At 48.3% G+C, this 21863-nt stretch overlaps 1 pseudogene; it reads left to right on the top strand.

Annotated features, from left to right (window-relative positions):
• Positions 1-4593: 4593 nt before the first annotated feature.
• LOC121568497 lies at positions 4594-16921 on the top strand (annotated as a pseudogene).
• Positions 16922-21863: the final 4942 nt, after the last annotated feature.

The following is a 21863-nucleotide window of genomic DNA, read 5'->3' as shown; positions in this document are numbered from 1 at the left end:
TGAACAGCTAATCATGGCTACCTGGACTATTTGCACCCCCACCCCATCTTTTTACGCTGCTGCTACTCTGTTAATTATTTATGCATAGTCACTTTAACTCTACCCACATGTATATATTACCTCAACTACCTCAACTAGCCGGTGCCCCCGCACATTGACTCTGCACCGGTACCCCCCTGTATATAGCCTCCCTACTGTTATTTTATTTTACTTCTGCTCTTTTTTTCTCAACACTTTTTTGTTGATGTTGTTTTATTTTACTTTTTTATTAAGAAAAAAATGCATTGTTGGTTAAGGGCTGTAAGTAAGCATTTCACGGTAAGGTCTACACCTGTTGTATTCGGTGCATGTGGCAAATAAAATTTGATTTGATTTGAAATCTAAAATAATGAAATTAAGAAATATATAAATATTGGGACGAGCCATGTCGGAGTGGCATTGACCAAAATACAGTAGAATAGAATACAGTATATACATATGAAATGAGTAAAGCAGTATGTAAACATTATTAAAGTGACTAGAGTTCCATTATTAAAGTGACCAGTGATTCCATGTCTATGTAAAGTACCTTCGGGAAGTATTCAGACCCATTGACTTTTTGTTAGGTTACAGCCTTATTCTAAAATTGATTACATTGTTTTTTTCCCCCCTCATCAATCTACACTCAATAGCCCATAATGACAAAGCAGCCTCTATGGTGCAGGGTTGAGTAACAGGGTGGTAGCCGGCTAGTGATGGCTATTTAACAGTCTGATGGCCTTGAGATAGAAGCAGTTTTTCAGTCTCTCGGTCCCAGCTTTGATGCACCTGTACTGACCTCGCCTTCTGGATGGAAGCGGGGTGAACAGGCCGTGGTTCGGATGGTTGATGTCCTGGAGGGCAGGCAGTGTGCCCCCGGTGATGCGTTGGGCAGACTACAACACCCTCTGGAGAGCCCTCTGGAGAACCCTGCGGTTGCGAGCGGTGCAGTTCAAATCAAATCAAATCAAACTTTATTTGTCACATGCGCCGAATACAACAGGTGTAGACCTTACCGTGAAATGCTTACTTACAAGCCCTTAATCAACAATACAGTTCAATAAAGAGTTAAGAAAATATTTACCAAATAAACTAAAGTAAAAAATAATAAAAATAACAATAACGAGACTATATACAGGGGGTACCGGTACCGAGTCAATGTGCGGGGGTACAGGTTCGTCAAGATAATTTGTACACGTAGGTAGGGGTAAAGTGACTGTACATAGATAATAGACAGCGGGTAGCAGCAGTGTAAAAACAAATGTGTGTGGGGGGGGTTGTCAATGTAAATAGTCCGGGTGCCATTTTATTAATTGTTCAGCAGTCTTATGGCTAGGAAGTAGAAGCTGTTAAGGAGCCTTTTGGTCCTAGAGTTGGCGCTCCGGTACCGTTTGCAGTGCGGTAGCAGAGAGAACAGTCTATGACTTGGGTGACTGGAGTCTTTGACAATTTTTTGGGCTTACCTCTGACACCGCCAAGTATATTTGTCCTGGATGGCAGGAAGCTTGGCCCCCGTGATGTACTGGACCGTATGCACTACCCTCTGTAGCGCCTTACGGTCAGATGCCGAGCAGTTGCCATACCAGGTTGTTATGCAACCGGTCAGGATGCTCTCGATGGTGCAGCTGTAGAACCTTTTGAGGATCTGGGGACCCATGCCAAATCTTTTCAGTCTCCTGAGGGGAGCCCTCTTCACGACTGTCTTGGTGTGTTTGTACCATGATAGTTTGTTGGTGATATGGACACCAAGGAACTTGAAACTCTCGACCCACTCCACTACAGCCCCATCGATGTTAATGGGGGCCTGATTGGCCCGCCTTTTCCTGTAGTCCCCGATCAGCTCCTTTGTCTTGCCGTACCAGACAGTGATACAGCCCGACAGGATGCTCTCAATTGTCTATCTGTAAAGTTTGTGACTGTCTTAGGGGCCAAGACAAATTTCTTCAGCCTCCTAAGGTTGAAAAGGCGCTGTTGCGCCTTCTTCACCACACAGTCTGTGTGGGTGGACCATTTCAGATTGTCAGTGATGTGTAATCCGAGGAACTTGAAGCTTTCCACCTTCTCCACTGCGTAGCCGTTGATGTGGATAGAGCGTGCTCCCTCTGCTGTTTCCTGAAGTCCACAAGGTTATTTTCCTGGCACCACTCCGCCAGGGCCCTCACCTCCTCCCTGTAGGCTGTCTCGTCATTATTGGTAATCAGGCCTACTACTGTTGTGTCGTCTGCAAACTTGATGATTGAGTTGGAGGCGTGCGTGGCCACGCAGTCATGGGTGAACAGGGAGTACTGGAGGGGGCTGAGCTCGCACCCTTGTGGGTCCCCTGTGTTGAGGATCAGCAAAGTGGAGGTGTTGTTTCCTACCTTCACCACCTGGGGGTGGCCCGTCAAGAAGTCCAGGACCCAGTTGCACAGGGCGGGGTTCAGATCCAGGGCCCGGAGCTTAATGATGAGCTTGGAGGGTACTATGGTGTTGAAGGCTGATCTATAGTTAATGAACAGCATTCTTATATAGGTATTCCTCTTGTCCAGATGGGATAGGACAGTGTGCAGTGTGATGGCGGTTGCATCGTCTGTGGATCTATTGGGGCGGTATGCAAATTGAAGTGGGCCTAGGGTGACAGGTAAGGTAGAGGTGATATGATCAATAACTAGCCTCTCAAAGCACTTCATGAGGACAGAAGGGAGTGCTACGGGGTGATAGTCATTTAGTTCAGTAACCTTTGCTTTCTTGGGGTACAGGAACACTGGTTGAAATCTTGAAGCAGGTGGGGACAGCAGACTGGGATAGGGAGAGATTGAATATGTCCTTAAACACTCCAGCCAGCTGGTCTGCGCATGCTCTTAGGACGCGGCTAAGAATGCCGTCTGGGCCGGCAGCCTTGCGAGGGTTAACACGCTTAAATGTCTTGCTCACGTCGGCCACAGAGAACGAGAGCCCACAGTCCTTGAGAGCGGGCCGCGTCGGTGGCACTGTGTTATCCTCAAAGCGGGTGAAGAAGGTGTTCTGCTAGACCCGGAGCAAGACGTCGGTGTCCGCGACGTGGCTGGTTTTCCCTTTGTAATCCGTGATTGTCTGTAGACCCTGCCACGTGTCTGAGCCGTTGAATTGTGACTCCACTTTGTCTCTGTACTGACGTTTTGCCTGTTTGATTGCCTTACGGAGGGAAGGCTGCAGCACAGCATTTTGGAGAAAGTTGAGGTCAGGTCCAACATGCACCCAAGAGGGAAATAAGTTTTAGAGTAATATAATATATCAAATTTATCAGACACTTTTATCCAAAGCAACTTATTCACGTTTGAATACATTTTTACGTGTGGGTGGCCCTGGGAATTGAACCTACTATCCTGGTGTTGCAATGCTCTACCAAGATGCATGGCAGGGTTGTACATTTGTGATGCCTCAATTGAATATGATGTAAGGCCTTTAGTAAGCGGTGCTTATGCCACCCTTTATAAAGCACAGGTTTATGTCATATTTGACATATTGGGTTATGTCACACAGTTATGCCACATTTATGAACCCGTTTTAAAGCATGACGTTATAGATGATTTGTAACACATTTATGTATTGTTCATGAAGGCTTTATGAAGCCTTTATAAGCTGCATTTGTCATTTAAAGCGAGACCAATATTCCTACCTAAATACATTTGTATTTTAACAGAGGGTCTACCACATGTCTCCTATTTGTCTGCCTCTTCAGTCCAGGGTGCATTGCATGGTGCCGTTGCGAATGTCAGACTCCACTGTGAGGCAAATCGATCTGCAGGTTGAACATGGTGAGATTGTAGACTCCTAAAATAGTGCAGTTTGTTTAGGCAATTTTACACCCAGCCCATAGAGAGAGCATTGCATTGTGGATTTTGTAGTTGACTTGAGCTGAAACAGATTTCCACAACAATTTTCATATGATGCTACCAACCTTATAATAATGCCAAATGAAACATTAGTTTAAAAAAAACTATTGTTCTCACATATTAGTGTTATTTAAAACTGTAAATTATAGGAATGAGTGGTTTTGGGTGGATTTTCTAAGAAAGGCTTTGAACACCTTGGAGGGCCTGTGTTACAAAATGGTATCTGTTTTTCTCTATATGGTTTCCTTGACGCTGAAAATATCTAATTTTCCCCAGGTGTTGGTGACCATTTGCATATCACACCATGGCAGGCGATTTTTTTTGTAAATCTCACAAGTATAAGAATCAAGTGAGAAGCTGAGTTTAGGAGGTCATCGTGGATTACAAATGATCTGTCTTCATTTTGGATTTAGAATACATGTAATTAATGTATTATTTTGAATTTTTATGTATTAATTTTAATGCATGCAGGATACAAATTGTAATATTGTTTGATTTAGGCTATGAATTTTGTTATCAGGACAATGTATGGCTGTCTATATTGGTGAGTATACTGTAGATGTGGGCAAAACTATCAATGAATCAACAAGTCAAGGAATTATACATTTAGGTTTTCTGTTCTTTGTGATTTCATTGTTTTAACTTATATGTAAGCTACAGAATGAGGATTTGCTCCTCTTCTTCAAACATTGACAGCACATCTTTACCAACTCCCAGGACCATGGAGAACTCTACTCACTTCAAGGTCTTTAGGCTTGCTGCATACGGTGATATCGGACAATTGAAGTATTTCTACTTTGCTGTAGTAACTGTATTATATTTTGTCATCATTCTTGCCAATTCTTTCCTTATTGGAGTTATCTGCATTGAAAGAAGCCTTCATGAACCCATGTATCTGTTTATATGTGCTTTGTTTGTTAATCAGTTGTATGGGAGCACTGGTTTGTTTCCTGCTCTCATGTTTTACTTGCTCTCTGACACACGTGATATTTCCCTTCTTTATTGTTGTCTCCAGATTTATGTGTTGTACACATACAGTTTAACAGAATTTAGTAATTTAGCAGTTAAGTATGTGAAATAACATTGTTCATGGGTTGCAGCATTGTCGGGAGAGGTTGTGTTTTCTCTAGCAGGAGGTAAGCTTGGCTTCTTATATGGTGTTGAGTAAAGCTTAAACCATGTATTTAGATTGTAGGTAGGTATTGTAGTTAGGTATTATAGGTAGTTTACTCAGGTAGTTATTGTAGGTTATTGTAGGTAATTATTGTAGGTAAGTATTGTATTCGGCGGACCCCGGCGAAGCACGAGGCTAGCTTACCCACTACTTGGACCAACAAAGCTAGCTAGCTAGCTAGTGGGTAGCTACTGGTAACTTTTAGCAACTGTGGTTAGTTGTTTCCAATGTAATTTCACGCTTAAGAGTACCTGTGATTGAGCCAGCTAGCTGCCACCATTCAGCTGTTTTTCTAACCTCATTATCCGAGGCATTAACGTTAGGTGGTTGGTAGCTGCTGTACTTAATTACAGCTACTGATAACAGTCTGCTGTAGTTTACAACAATTAGTGGAAGCTGGGAGAGTTTTATTCGGGTGGTTCAGTGAAACAATTATAGTTTCTGAGGTGGAAGTTGGGAGAGTTATATTTTTTTTGGTGAGGGAGGCCTGCTCTCTCCTTTCCCAGATGTTTAGTTCATTTCATTCCGATCTCCTCTGCATTATTGTAGCCATCTGCTGCAGCCTGTCAACTATGCCTCTGCCTATCCCTGTTCTCTCCTCTCCGCACAGGCTACACAAACGCCTCACACCGCGTGGCTGCTGCCTCTCTCTAACCTGGTGGTCCCTGCACGCACCACACACCTGGAGTTCCAGGTCTCAGGCAGCCTCTGGAACTGCCGTTCTGCCGCCAACAAGGCTGACTTCATCCCAGCCTATGCTACCCTCCAGTCCCTCGACTTCCTGGGGCTGACGGAAACATGGATTACCACTGAAAACACTGCTACTCCTACTGCTCTCTCCTCGTCTGACCATGTGTTCTCGCATACCCCGAGAGCATCTGGTCAGAGGGGTGGTGGCACAGGAATCCTCATCTCTCCCAAGTGGTCATTCTCAATTTTTCCCCTAACCCATCTGTCTATCTCCTCATTTGAATTCCACACTGTCACAGTCACTAGCCCATTTAAGCTTAATATCCGTGTCATCTATCGCCCTCCAGGTTCCTTGGAGAGTTCATCAATGAGCTTGACGCCTTGATAAGTTCCTTTCCTGAGGATGGCTCACCCTTCACAGTTTTGGGGGATTTCAACCTCCCTACGTCTACATTTGACTCATTTCTCTCTGCCTCCTTCTTTCCACTCCTCTCCTCTTTTGACCTCACCCTCTCTACTGTCCCCCCTACTCACAAGGCAGGCAATACGCTTGACTTCATCTTTACTAGATGTTGCTCTTCTACTAATCTCACTGCAACTCCCCTCCATGTCTCCGACCACTACTTTGTATCCTTTTCTCTCTCGCTCTCCTCCAACACTACTCACTCTGCCCCCTACACAGATGGTAACGCGCCGCAGCAACCTTCGCTCTCTCTCTCCCACTACTCTCTCCTCTTCCATCCTATCATCTCTTCCCTCTGCTCAATCCTTCTCCCTCCAATCTCCTGATTCTGCCTCCTCAACCCTCCTCTCCTCCCTTTCTGCATCCTTTGACTCCCTGTGTCCCCTATCCTCCCGGCCGGCTCGGTCCTCCCCTCCAGCTCCGTGGCTTGATGACTCATTGCGAGCTCACAGAACAGAGCTCCGGGCAGCGGAGCGGAAATGGAAGAAAACTAAACTACCTGCCGACCTGGCATCTTTTCACTCCCTCCTCTCTACATTTTCTTCATCTGTTTCTGCTGCTAAGGCCACTTTCTACCACTCTAAATTCCAAGCATCTGCCTCTAACCCTAGGAAGCTCTTTTGCCACATTCTCCTCACTGCTGAATCCTCCCCCCCTCCTCCCTCTCTGTGGATGACTTCGTCAACCACTTTGAAAAGAAGGTTGACGACATCCGATCCTCGTTTGTTAAGTCTAATGACACTGCTGGTCCTGCTCACACTGCCCTACCCTATGCTTTGACTTCTTTCTCCCCTCTCTCTCCAGATAAAATCTTGCGACTAGTGACTGCAGGCCGCCCAACAACCTGCCCGCTTGACCCCATCCCCTCCTCTCTTCTCCAGACCATTTCCGGTGACCTTCTCCCCTACCTCACCTCGCTGATCAACTCATCCTTGACCGCTGGCCATGTCCCTTCCGTCTTCAAGAGAGCGAGAGTTGCACCCCTTCTCAAAAAACCAACACTCGATCCCACTGATGTCAACAACTACAGACCAGTATCCTTCTTTCTTTTCTTTCCAAAACTATTGAGCGTGCCGTCTTTAGCCAACTCTCTTGCTATCTCTCTCAGAATGACCTTCTTGATCCAAACCAGTCAGGTTTCAGGACTGGTCATTCAACTGAGACTGCTCTTCTCTGTGTCACGGAGGCTCTCCGCACTGCTAAAGCTAACTCTCTCTCCTCTGCTCTTGTCCTTCTAGACCTGTCTGCTGCCTTTGATACTGTGAACCATCAGATCCTCCTCTCCACCCTCTCCGAGCTGGGCATCTCCGGCGCGGCTCACTCCTGGATTGGCGTCCTACCTGACCGGTCGCTCCTACCAAGTGGCGTGGCGAGAAGCTGTCTCCCGCACCACGTGCTCTCACCACTGGTGTCCCCCAGGGCTCAGTTCTAGGCCCTCTCCTTTTCTCCCTATACACCAAGTCACTTGGCTCTGTCATATCCCTCACATGGCCTCTCCTATCATTGCTACGCTGACGATACACAACTAATCTTCTCCTTTCCCCCTTCTGATAACCAGGTGGCGAATCGCATCTCTGCATGTCTGGCCGACATATCAGTATGGATGACGGATCACCACCTCAAGCTGAACCCTGGCAAGACGGAGCTGCTCTTCCTCCCGGGGAAGGACTGTCCGTTCCATGATCTCGCCATCACGGTTGACAACTCCGTTGTGTCCTCCTCCCAGAGTGCGAAGAGCCTTGGCGTGACCCTGGACAACACCCTGTCGTTCTCTGCTAACATCAAGGCGGTGACCCGATCCTGCAGGTTCATGCTCTACAACATTCGGAGAGTACGACCCTGCCTTACACAGGGAAGCGGCACAGGTCCTAATCCAGGCACTTGTCATCTCCCGTCTGGATTACTGCAACTCGCTGTTGGCTGGGCTCCCTGCCTGTGCCATTAAACCCCTACAACTCATCCAGAATGCCGCAGCCCGTCTGGTGTTCAACCTTCCCAAGTTCTCTCCCGTCACCCCCCCTCCTCCGCACACTCCACTGGCTTCCAGTTGAAGCTCGCATCCGTTACAAGACCATGGTGCTTGCCTATGGAGCAGTGAGGGGAACGGCACCTCCGTACCTTCATTCTCTGATCAGTCCCTACACCCAAACGAGGGCATTGCGTTCATCGACCTCTGGCCTGCTGGCTCCCCTTCCTCTGCGGAAGCATTGTTCCCGCTCAGCCCAGTCAAAACTGTTCGCTGCTCTGGCACCCCAATGGTGGAACAAGCTCCCCTCACGACGCCAGGACAGCGGAGTCACTCACCACCCTTCCGGAGACATTTGAAACCCCACCTCTTTAAGGAATACCTGGGATAGGATAAAGTAATCCTTCTACCCCCCAAAAAAAAAAATATATATATTGTAAAGTGGTTAACCCACTGGCTATAGGGGTGAATGCACCAATTTGTAAGTCGCTCTGGATAAGAGCGTCTGCTAAATGACTTAAATGTAAATGTAATGTCCTATGACAGGTACATTGCTATTTGTTATCCTCTAGAATATAACAATATTATGACACCTAAAATAATTTGTGGCTTAATTCTACTGCCCTGGGTGTATTCTTTTTTCATCAACGCCATCATTATCTCCCTGACTTTGCGACTGCAATTTTGTGGTAACGTTCTAGATAGAGTGTATTGTGACAACTACTCCGTAGTCATGCTTGCATGTTCAAATACTATACTGAATAACATATCGGGTCTTGCTGGCGCTTTGCTGACTTTTCTTGTACTACATTTCCTACCATATACTCATATGTAAGAATTCTACAAATATGTTTAAAGTCTTCAAAAGAGACGAAACAGAAAGCATTTAACACTTGTACGCCACATATAGCCTCTTTGCTGAACTTCTTCTTTGGCTGTTTATTTGTGATTGTACAAGGCAGATATGATGCTGCACATCTTCCACCTATACTTCGCACTATTTTATTTGTTTATTTTCTGGTATGTCCACCACTTTTCAATCCTTTTATGTATGGCATTAGGATGGTTAAAATCAGGCAGGCTTGTATAAAGGTACTAGGCCTAAACCCTGAAAAATAACCTGATTGTTTATTTTTGTAATATTGAATTATGTGTTTTGTTACTAATAGTTGCTATAATTGACTGTACAAATGTGTCATTTTGGCATAAATTCTCTGTAGCCCAAAGATTATTTACAAAATTGCAGCAAGTTTATTATTTATTGTAACTGAAAATGTTTTGTGTCATGTTAGCTAATTAACTGCATAACTACGGAGCATCAAAGGGAACTGCTCTCCCTACCTTCAGGCTATGCTCAAACAAATGCTAAGTGGGATCTTTGGGACGACCCTACTACACCCCAACCCATTCTGCCACCTCTGGTCTATTGGCCCAACTAACTTTAGGACAGCTGTGTCCCTGCCCATCTTCCTAAAACGTCTGTCATCGTGAAAATGTTTTATTTTGTTGCAGTTTTCAAGTTAATTTCCTGCAGTTCTACACTTTTTGCCATGACGCAGAGATAAAGGGAACATGAAGGTTGTATAGTGCAGGTGTTTCTGCAATGTATATGTAATGTGTGCTTACATTATTCTAGCAGGGATGGTTTATGACTGGTTTGTCTCCATTTGTAAGCCATTGCAATATCATAGCATTATGACCCCTTCTAATGTGAAGATGTTGTTAGCCTTGGTATATTTGATTCTCATAACCATTTTCTCTCACTTAGCAATTGATAAATTCTCCTGTGTTGAAAGTTCACTGAGTAACCTGTATGGTATTACATTTTACATTTTAGTCATTTAGCAGACGCTCTTATCCAGAGCGACTTACAGGAGCAATTAGGGTTAAGTGCCTTGCTTAAGGGCACATCAACAGATTTTTCACCTAGTCGGCTCGGGGATTAGAACCAGCGACCTTTCGGTTACTGGCACAACGCTCTTACCCACTAAGCTACCTGCCGCCCCAGTATATGTATCATAGCAAGCCTAGTGGTTTTAATTTTTGTGTTAATTGTGCTCTCATATGTAAAAATATTACTTGTTTGATTAAAAGCCTAAATGGAGTCACGAAAGGCTTTTAATACGTGTGCTCCCCACTTGATCACTTTCATCAACTTCTCTGCAGCCACCCTTTTTTCTGTTATTTACAACAGGCACAGCACAGTAAACAGAGAGGTTAATGTATTAATATCAGTACAGTTCATTCTGTTCCATAGCCGTGGGGGAAAAAACACTATGCCTGCGCTACATAAGGCTATATTGGTCTGTTAATGCAGGACTTGTGCACTACTTTTGTGAGAAAAAAAGTTGCCCAAAAATATTCATATTTTTTAGTAACTCTGATTTTTCAGGGGTGCATCACCCTCAGCACCCCTACTTCCTGTGGCTATGTTCTGTTCCATCACTGTTGCACCCTATCATATTGGGATTAGGACCAAGGAGATCAGAAATCTGAACCTAAACTGGTACCAATTATGACTTTAGATTGTACAGCAGCAGGGACAGGGTTACCGGTTTGAATCCCAGGACTGACAGGAATATCTATCAGAATGTGAGCTGCCAGAACTGCTGGAAGAACTGAATGCTTATACTGTACATTTCTTTTAATCATCAACCAAATCATTTGTATTTCATTTTATTTCTGTAAATTCTTATGCATTTCCGTTAAATGTATTTTACTGTCATACTACTGTAAAGCACTGTAGTAAAGTCAAATCAGGGATGCTGCTGTGTCACTGACCCTATGTTCTTCAAGCATGTCAATGGACATGTATTTCTGTTTCAGGGGGGTTGGGGAAAGAGCAAAAGGATGTAAGCATCCATTAAATTCTGTTTCCACAAATGGGCAATAAACTATTCCTCTAGTAGTGTAGGATCTAGCAGATCTTTTAGAAATACTGAGGAAATGTCAATTAGAAAACTGTTGGATTTTGTTTCTTGTCCTAGTAAAATACACAAAAAATGTCCTGTAAAATAAAACGGATGAATCCATTTGCTTGATCAAACAGTTGTTTATTTATTTAGTCATGCTACAATAAACAAAACATTATTTATTGTAAATGTAAATTAAAATAATTACAATGCATTTTGGAGCTTCATATACAATGATGAAGATCAGCTCATTTCCCCACAACTACACTTCACCTAAAGACACCTCAGTTTGCGTTACAAACATAGACTTAGATAAACATTGCATCAGTGTATCTGTCCCATTATGGCATCTGTGAGAGCACGCTCGCTAAAACTGACTTTTGGCAACTACAGTCCTATACTTATCTCTAAGGTTACAAACTTTTTAGACCGGCCACTGAGCTAAAGATGGACCAGCCCGTCTGGCATTTGCCCTAACTACCTGGACCGTCTGTTTCTGCTTAATTCTTAAATGTATGTTTGCACTTTAATTTAAGCACAGGTGTTGTTTAATACCACTATACAATGATAATGTCCCTGAGAGGAACAGCTTGTGGGGTGTGTTCGTTTTAACATGAAGAAGACCTCTGGTACAGCATAACATTTAAAGTCAGTGGTTCCCGTGCATGGGGTTGGAGGGGGTCCCCCCCCCAAAAAAAAACAACAACATTATATATTATTACAGTACCAGTATAAAGTTTGGACACACCTACTCATTCAAGGGTTTATCTTTCTTTTTACTATTTTCTAAATTGTAGAATAATAGTGAAGACATCAAAACTACGAAATAACACATGTAGTAACCAAAAAAGTCTTAAACAAATCAAAATGTATTTTATATTTGAGATTCTTCAAAGTAGCCACCCTTAGCCTTGATGACAGCTTTGCATACACTTGGCATTCTCTCAACCAGCTTCATGGAATGCATTTCAATTAACAGGTGTTTCTTGTTAAAAATTAATTTGAGGAATTTCTTTTCTTGTTAATGCGTTGTGATGTCACGAGAGGCTACACAGCTTTCAGCGGGATTGCTCAAGTAGTGCAAGGAGACCAGGTTCAACCAAAACAAGGATTTTATTAAAGGTCTTGGGAAACTAACGAAAGTATAACACAATACTGTTCTCTGGTGGCTCTTAAGGGTTAACAGTTCAGGGATGTCTCTTCCACATCCAAAATCATAACTCTCCCTCGCTCAAATAACTTTTCCCCAGTCTTACTGTCTTCCACGTTGCAGCTAGTGGCCAACCCAGCAAAACGTCCTTCCAAATGTCCCACACGTATTTCCACCGGTGCATATATCCAAAGGTGAGTATTTCCCCAAGGTAAGTATCTCCAAATCCTTATATTCCTCCTGGAAGTGGACGTGCAGCACTCTTGTCCTCCAGAGAGCCCAGCTTGGAGACCGTGTCTCTTCCCTTCAACAAACCTTCAGCTCATCAGCTCCTGATTGGTTTCAGCTGCGTGGGAAGATTGGCCATAGAGGGTTGGAGTTCCCGACCATACCAGCAGATGGAGCCATAGCTGTCTGGGTTTGCAGCCATCTCAGGGGGATGTAACGTCCCTCCAGGACACAGCCTCTCGTGACATCACACATCCCCCTCCTCGGGACCGACGTCCTCGTCGGGGTAAAGGCAGCTGAAGAAGGCATCACGCCGGGAGAGGGCGTCCGCATTGCCGTGGTGCTTGCCAGCCCTGTGGACAACAGAAAAGTTAAACGGTTGCAAGCTCAAAACCATCTGGTTACTCTACCGTTTGATTCCTTGTTCTTGGCCATCCACTGCAGAGGGGGCGTGATCAGATACCACCATGAAACGTCGGCCCAGGAGATAGAACCGCAGGGACTCCAGGGCCCAGACTACAGCCAGACATTCTTTCTCCACCGTTGAATAGTTCTTCTCTCTTGGAAGTAACTTTCTGCTTAGGTAGAGAATGGGATGTTCTTCACCGTCATGTGCCTGGGTGAGGACAGCCCCCAGACCCACCTCCGAAGCATCCGCTTGGACAATGAATTCCTTCTTGAAGTCTGGTGCCACCAGGATCGGACTGGAGCAGAGTGCTCGCTTCAGGTTGAGGAAAGCCGCCTCCGCCGCAGGGTTCCACTTCACCATTCGTGAGTGGCGTTTGGTCGTCCAGCTCCGTCAACGGTGCAGCTATGGTAGCAAAATCTGCAATAAAGCGTCTATAGTAGCCAGCGAGGCCCAAAAATGACCTTACTTGCTTCTTGTTGATGGGCTGCGGCCAGTCCTGTATGGCCCGCAGTTTGGCTTCCTGTGGTTTGACCAACCCCCGCCCAATGGTGTACCCCAGGTAGTTTGTCTCACTGAAGGCCACCTTGCACTTCTTCGGGTTTGCCGTGAGCCCTGCTTCCCTGAGCGAATCCAGCACCGCTTGTACCCGGGGTAGGTGGCTGGCCCACCAAATCCGTACGCACCAGGGTGGCCCGGCTACCAGAATCCAGTAAGGCCTCCACATCATGGTGATTCACAGTTACCGGGCAGGTGGGGGGGTCGATCTGGGCCGCCATCTACGACTCCCAAGAGCGAGGCAACACGGTGTGTGGGTGCTGAGCTGGAGGACTCGCAGTGGGCATAGGTTCATCGGCTGGTTTCCCACACTGCCAGGAGATATGTCCCATCTCCCCACACCGGTAACACTGTCGAGTTTCCCCCTCCTGGTGTACTCTTCTTGGACCCGCCTGGTTTCTGGCTCCCCCTGGAGCCGGGATAAGTCCTGACGTGGCTGGGTTCGAGACCTTGGGGGTCCTTTGGACGGGTTCTTCCCATTTGTGGTGGGGCCGCACTCCTGGGGTCTTTTTCGGGAAGCATTCAGCATCTCCGCTGTGGCCTGGTACTTTTCCACAGCTTCCACGGTCAGATCAGCCGTGGTCAAGGCCTGTTGACTGATGAACCGTTTTGCCTCATAAGGCAGGGCGCGTAGGTAACGATCCACCACAACGGCCTCCACCACCGCCGCTGCTGTATTCCTCTGCGGATCCAGCCATTTCCTTGCGATCGGACAAGTTCATGCATCTGCGCCCGAGGAGGTTGGTCTGGTTGGAAGGTCCAGCTGTGAAAGCGCTGGGCCATACCAAACTTTTGTGAGTCCATATCTGCTGAGGATCTCAGACTTCAGGGCATCATAGTCAGTAACCTGGTCAGGGCCCAGGTCCCGGACAGCATTCAGTGATTCCCCGGTTAGAAAGGGGGCCAACAGACCAACCCACTGTTGCTTGGGCCAGGCTTCCCTAGTGGCCGTGGCCTCAAATGCATGCAGGTATGCCTCAATGTCATCGGTAGCTCCCATCTTAGATATAAAGTCACTTGCCTTTATTGGGCGGGTATTTTGGACCACCCTCTGTCTCTGCAACTGCAATTCCTCTGCCTTCAGAAGGTTGGCTTTCTTTTGCTCCTCCAAGAGAGCCACGTTTGCTTGCATCTGGGCTTGCTGGCCAGCAACAAGGGCTTTCAATATGTCCTCCATTTCAGTCGGCGGGGAGCCTACGGCCAGCTTGGAAAACTGGGTGATCAAACCTTCGGTATCCTCCTCTGACATGCACTATTAACGCTTGAGCGTGCCTGTATTCTCCACCATCTGTGATGTCACGAGAGGCTACACAGCTTTCAGCGGGATTGCTCAAGTAGTGCAAGGAGACCAGGTTCAACCAAAACAAGGATTTTATTAAAGGTCTTGGGAAACTAACGAAAGTATAACACAATACTGTTCTCTGGTGGCTCTTAAGGGTTAACAGTTCAGGGATGTCTCTTCCACATCCAAAATCATAACTCTCCCTCGCTCAAATAACTTTTCCCCAGTCTTACTGTCTTCCACGTTGCAGCTAGTGGCCAACCCAGCAAAACGTCCTTCCAAATGTCCCACACGTATTTCCACCGGTGCATATATCCAAAGGTGAGTATTTCCCCAAAGGTAAGTATCTCCAAATCCTTATATTCCTCCTGGAAGTGGACGTGCAGCACTCTTGTCCTCCAGAGAGCCCAGCTTGGAGACCGTGTCTCTTCCCTTCAACAAACCTTCAGCTCATCAGCTCCTGATTGGTTTCAGCTGCGTGGGAAGATTGGCCATAGAGGGTTGGAGTTCCCGACCATACCAGCAGATGGAGCCATAGCTGTCTGGGTTTGCAGCCATCTCAGGGGGATGTAACGTCCCTCCAGGACACAGCCTCTCGTGACATCACAGCGTTTGAGCCAATCAGTTGTGTTGTGACAAGGTAGGGTTGGTATACAGAAGTTAGCCCTATTTGGTAAAATACCAAGTCCATATTATGGCAAGAACAGCTCAAATGAGCAAAGAGAAACAACAGTCCATCATTACATTAAGACATGAAGGTCAGTCAATCCGGCAAATTTCAATAACTTTTAAAGTTTCTTCAAGTGCAGTCGCAAAAAACCATCAAGCGCTATGATGAAACTGGCTCTCATGAGGACTGCCACAGGAAAGGAATACTAATGATTTACCACTGCTGCAGAGGTTAAGTTCATTAGAGTTAACTGCACCTCAGATTGCATCCCAAATAACTGCTTCACAGAGTTCAACTAACAGACAAATCTCAACATCAACTGTTCAGAGAAGACTGCGTGAATCAGGCCTTCATGGTTGAATTGCTGCAAAGAAACCACTACTAAAGGACACCAATGAGAAGAGGAGACTTGCTTGGGCCAAGAAACACGAGCAATGGACATTAGAACGGTGGAAATCTGTCCTTTGGTCTGATGAGTCCAAATTTGAGATTTTTGTTTCCAAACGCTGTGTCTTTGTGAGACACAGAGTAGGTGAACGGATGATCTCCGCATGTGTGGTTCCCACCGTGAAGCATGGAGGAGGAGGTGTGATGGTGTGGGGGTGCTTTGCTGGTGACACTGTCTCTGATTTATTTAGAATTCAAGGCACACCTAACCAGCATGGCTACCACGGCATTCTGCAGCGATACACCATCCTATCTGGTTTGCGCTTAGTGGAACTATCATTTGTTTTTCAACAGGACAATGACCCCAAAACACACTTCCAGGCTGTGTAATGGCTATTTGACCAAGGAGACTGATGGAGTGCTCCATCAGATGACCTGGCCTCCACAATCACCCGACCTCAACCCAATTGAGATGGTTTGGGATGCGTTGGTCCTCAGAGTGAAGTAAAAGCTTGGGGAGAAGTAAGGGAGGGAGAAGGGGACACCATCCGTCCTTGTCCTACAGGCAGTTGGATTTACCTTTATTACCGTAGTGTGTGCCCAGTGTTGGGAGCTCCGGACAGGCCTAAGTTGCTAGTGGTAGCGCGATACACAAACGGCACGATAGAGGGGACCAAGCGGACCCAGGGTTGTAGATGAGCATCCCTCGACGTGTGTGGTTAGTTGGTTGGTTGGTTGGTTGGAGGGCGGACAGAGGGGAGGCGGGCATGCGTACGGGTGGATGTTAGGAGGCAGTGTTGTTCCCAAGATGGCTGGGGACGTTAAAGGGCCCGTGGTTTCGGCAACCCTTTTGTTCCCCAGCTTGTTGGGATGAGTGATGGGTGGATGGTTGGATAGGTGGGTGGGATGAGTTGTGTTGCTCCCTTGATTGATGGATGGAGGGCCCATGGTTTTGGCAAAACTCAGTCTGAGGCTTGGGTGGTAGACGTGGTGGGGCCCGTGTTTTTTGGCAGCCCCAGGTGTCCGGCGTAGGCAGGGAACTATTTCAGGGCCTTGGGTTGCGGCAACTCTGTGTCCCAGCCCAGGCCAGAGACCCCGTAAGGCCCATCGTCATGGTAGCCCTGCGTCTCCGGCCCAAGCCCAAGACGTTACAGGGCCCATAGTTGTGGCAACCCTGAGTATCATGTGGTGTGTGGTGGAGACATTGAAGGGCCCATGTTTGTGGCAACCCTGTGTCTCAGACTGCAACTAAGAGGCAGGTGTTGGTAACGGGATGGGTGTTGTTGTGGTGGTGTTGGTGGGATTTGAGGGTTTGATGTGTCGCTGTCGCTTTGGCTGTGATTGGTTCCGCTGCTGGTTTGATATTCTACCCGTCCTGAGTCGTGGAGGGATTGTGATGCCCTTTTGTTGAGTCCGTTGGGTATAGTGGTGGCCAGCCAGGCGATCCAGTAGCGTTCCCTGCTGTTTCGTTGTTTGATGGTCCACTTGGGATTGTGTTAGAGAGCAGTCATGCGGAGTTGTTCGGAGTGGTGTATTTAAGGAAGTGGTGTATGAGGGGTGTGTTGGTGCGGCGAAAGGTAGAGAAGTTGTAAAGATGTTTGGTGAGGCGGGTGTGTAAGGGACCCGCCGGTTTCCCTGAAGTAGGTGGCGTTGCAGGTTTTGCAGATGAGGGCGTAGACACAGTTGGTTGTGTGTAGAGTGTGGGTTCCATTGGGGCTGTGTATCCGTATGTCGCTGCTGCGTGTCGAGCCACGGATGCTGTTTAGTTAGTCGAAGTGGGGTTCTGTGGGTACTCGCTGTGGGTTGTGGGGTTATAGTCTGCTGTGTACCAGTTGGTCACGGAGGTTGGGGTTCCTGCGGTAGGCCAGGATGGGTGTGCGTAGAGGTAGAAGACCTGACTGCAGGAGGTTCTATTTGATTTGTGTCGCGACCCTCTAGGCTGAGTGTGTTGTAGGTGATGATGAGTGGTAGTGTTAGCTCCCCTTGGGTGTCTGGCCCGGGTGGTGGCTGTGCTGGCCGTTGCGGTCGGCTGGAAGGTCCACTCAATGGTCGGAGAGCCGTACATTGGTCGGGAGGGGTCTCCACTACTCCCTTGTTGCGTCGACTGGGACGTTCGTTCGATGGTTGGAGAGTCGGACGTTGGAGGGGAAGAACTTCCTATTGTCCTTCGCTCTGTCGGTTGTTAGGTCCGTTCGATGGTCGGGGTTTCGGACGTAGGTTGGTAGGGATCTCTGGTTCCCTCTCGTTGCGTCAACTGAGACGTGGTTTGATGGTCGGAGAGTTGGACATTGGCCGGGAGAAGCTTCCGGTTGTCCTTCGCTCCGTCCATTCGGGGTGTCGGACGTTGGTCGGGAGGGGTCTCTGTTGCTCCCTTGTTGCGACGACTGGGACGTGGTTCAATGGTCGGAGAGTCGGAGAGTCGAACGTAGGCCGGAAGAAGCTTCCGGTTGTCCTTCACTCTGTCCGTTTGATGGTCGGGGTGTCGGACGTTGGCCTACTCCATCTGGACCTCTTCGCGCAGTCCTCTCCGGAATAGGGTGCGGCGCGGCGGCTCGTTCCATCCGCTGGAGGCTGCCACAGTCCGTAAGATGAGGGCGTACTCCGCAATGGTCTGGGAACCCTGATGGAGTTGGAGAAGTCACTCACCTCCCTCTATGCCCTCTGGAGGATGGTCGAAGACCACCCTGAACAGAGCCATGAACCTCTCGTAGTAACCCAGCTCCTCCTCTCTTCTCTCCCAGATTGCCGTAGCCCACTCCAACGCCTGCCCGATCAGCAGGGAAATGACTGTGGCAACCTTGGATCTCTCGGTGGTGGGGGCTCCCGTCTGATGGGCAAAATAGAGGGAGCACTGGAGTAGGAAGCCACGGCATTTCGATGGAGTACCGTCATACTTCTCCGGTAGGGACAGTCAGGCATTGCTGACCTGGGCGGACTGCTGGGTGGGCTGGGGGACTGGCTCACTGTGACAACCCGTAGTAGGAGGCCCTCTGATAGTGGTATGAAGATCTTCTCTGGTGGTGTCGAGGCGGTGGAGAACCCGGAGGACCTCCTCCATAGCCGTACACAGTTGCACTAGATGGTTGTGGTGTTGGAGGAGTAGATTAACCTGTTCGTTGACCGTCTGGAAGATGGTTTTATCTATGTTTTGTAGGCCTATGTCTACACCACAGCAGTCTAGAGAAAGATACCAGGGGATGTTGTCACGCCCTGCCTCTGGGACTCCGTTATGTTGAGCCAGGGTGTGTTGTTTCTATGTGTTTTGTGTGCTAGGGTTATTATCTAGTTATTTTGTTTCTATGTTGGCCGGTGTGGTTCTCAATCAGAGGCAACGTGTATCAGCTGTTGCTTGTTGTCTCTGATTGGGAACCATACTTAGGCAGCCTGTTTTCCACAGTGTGTTGTGGGATCTTGTTCCGTTTGGTTTGTGTAAACCGTAGGACTTCACGTTTCGTATCGTTTGTTGTTTTGTTTCGTGTGGTACACTAATAAAGAAGTATGTTCGCATTCCACGCTGCGCCTTGGTCCAATGTATTCGACGATCGTGACAGAAGATCCCACCATGACTGGACCAAGCAGCGTGTCCAGGAGCCAACGCCAGAGAGGTCTCTAATGGACATCAACCTCGACTGGGTCAAGCAGCGTGTCCAGGAGCCAACGCCAGAGAGGTCGCTAATGGACATCAACCTCGACTGGGTCAAGCAGCGGGAGGAGGATAGAGGCTGGACGTTGGAGCAGAGGAGCGAGAGTCTGGCGAGAGCCATGGAGGCCTGGCCCACTGGGAGGAGAGACGGCCAGAAATTTTTTAGGGGGGGGCTCACGCCGTGGACGACGGGGCAGCAGGAGGCCGCCAGGTTACGGGAGTCACTGGTCACCAGGGGGAAGGAGGATGTAGAGGCACGGCGAGAGGTACTGGGGTGTGTTGCCAGTCCGGTCCGGCCCGTTCCTGATCCTCACGTAGGGCCAGTGGTGTGTGTCCCCAGTACGGTCCGGCTTGTTCCTGTCCCTCGCACCGAGCCTGTGGTGCGCGTCGCCAGCCCGGTCCGGCCTGTTCCTGCCCCTCGCACCAAGCCAGTGGTGCGCTTCGTCAGCCCGGTTCGGCCTGTTCCTGCTCCCCGCACCAAGCCAATGGTGCGCGTCGTCAGCCCGGTTCGGCCTGTTCCTGCTCCCCGCACCAAGCCAATGGTGCGCGTCGTCAGCCCGTCTGGCCTGTTCCTGCCCCTCGCACCAAACCAGTGGTGCGCTTCGTCCAGCCCGGTTCGGCCCGTCCCTGCTCCCCGCACCCAAGCCAGTGGTGTGCCCGTCAGCCCGGTTCGGCCCGTCCCTGCTCCCCGCACCAAACCAATGGTGCGCGTCGTCAGCCCGGTCCGGCCTGTTCCTGCTCCCCGCACCAAGTCAGTGGTGCGCTCCGTCCAGCCCGGGTTCGGCCCGTCCCTGCTCCCCGCACCAAGGCAGTGGTGCGCGTCGTCAGCCCGGTCCGACCGGTCCCCTGCTCCCCGCACCAAGCCTGTGGTGCGCGTCGTCAGTCCGGCACAGCCCGTGCCTGTTCCACCGGTGCCTGGTCGGCACCGGTCAGCTGCTCCACTCCGGAGCTAGAGCAATCCGCTCCACCAGTGTTCAGTCCAGCTCCGGCCAGCAGGGCCAGACCGGACCAGGGGCGCTTTGGGGGGTTAGAGAGGGAGTGGGGGTCAAGCCCGGAGCCGGAACCACCTCCGGGGAGGAATGCCCACCCGGCCCTCCCCTGTTCGGTTTATGTTTGGCGCGGTCGCAGTCCGCGCCTTTGGGGGGGGGTACTGTCACGCCCTGGCTCTGGGACTCCGTTATGTTGAGCCAGGGTGTGTTGTTTCTATGTGTTTTGTGTGCTAGGGTTATTATCTAGTTATTTTGTTTCTATGTTGGCCGGTGTGGTTCTCAATCAGAGGCAACGTGTATCAGCTGTTGCTTGTTGTCTCTGATTGGGAACCATACTTAGGCAGCCTGTTTTCCACAGTGTGTTGTGGGATCTTGTTCCGTTTGGTTTGTGTAAACCGTAGGACTTCACGTTGTTTTGTTTCGTGCGATCATTAAAAATAAAAGTATGTTCGCATTCCACGCTGCGCCTTGGTCCAATGTATTCGACGATCGTGACAGATGTAGATGTACATCCTGTTTTAAAATATTTGTATGCCTATACACTGCATTCCGAAAGTATTTAGAGCCATTTACTTTTTCCACATTTTGTTACATTACAGCCTTATTCTAAAGTGGATGAAATTATTTTTATAGAACAGGTTTATAGAAATGTTTGCAAATTTATAAAAAAAGAAATATCACATTTACATAAGTATTCAGACCCTTTACTCAGTACTTTGTTGAAGCACCTTTGGCAGCGATTACAGCCTCAAGTATTCTTGGGTATGACGCTACAAGCTTGGCACACCTATATTTGCGGAGTTTCTCCCATTCTTCTCTGCAAACCCTCTCAAGCTCTGTCAAGTTGGATGGGGAGTGTTGCTGCACTGCTATTTTCAGGTCTCTCCAGAGATGTTCGATCGTGTTCAAGTCCGGGCTCTGGATGGGCCACTCAAGGACATTCAGAGACTTGTCCTGAAGCCACTCCTGCGTTGTCTTGGCTGTGTACTTAGGGTCGTTGTCCTGTTGGAAGGTTCTCTCTGTACTTTGCTTCGTTCATCTTTCCCTCGATCCTGACTGGACTCCCAGTCCATGCCGCTGAAAAACATCCCCACAGCATGATTCTGCCACCACCATGTTTCAACGTAGGAATGGTTCCAGGTTCCCTCCAGACGTGACGCTTGGCATTCAGGCCAAAAAGTTCGATCTTGGTTTCATCAGACCAGAGAATCTTGTTTCTCATTGTCTGAGAGTCTTTAGGCGCCTTTTGGCAAACTCCAAGAGGGCTGTCATGTGCCTTTTACTGAGGACTAGCTTCCTTCTGGCCAGTCTACCACAAAGGCCCGATTGGTGGAGTGCTGCAGAGAATGTTGTCCTTCTGGAAGGTTCACCCATCTCCACAGAGGAACTCTGGAGCTCTGTCAGAGTGACCATCGGGTTCTTCTCACCTAATTGCTCAGTTTGACCGGGCGACCAGCTCTAGTAAGAGTCTTG

This window comes from Coregonus clupeaformis, chromosome 6, assembly GCF_020615455.1.
Source record: "Coregonus clupeaformis isolate EN_2021a chromosome 6, ASM2061545v1, whole genome shotgun sequence".
Lineage (NCBI taxonomy): Eukaryota > Metazoa > Chordata > Actinopteri > Salmoniformes > Salmonidae > Coregonus > Coregonus clupeaformis.
The sequence above is the reverse complement of the archived record's forward strand: the minus strand, read 5'-3'. Positions and strand labels throughout refer to the sequence as shown.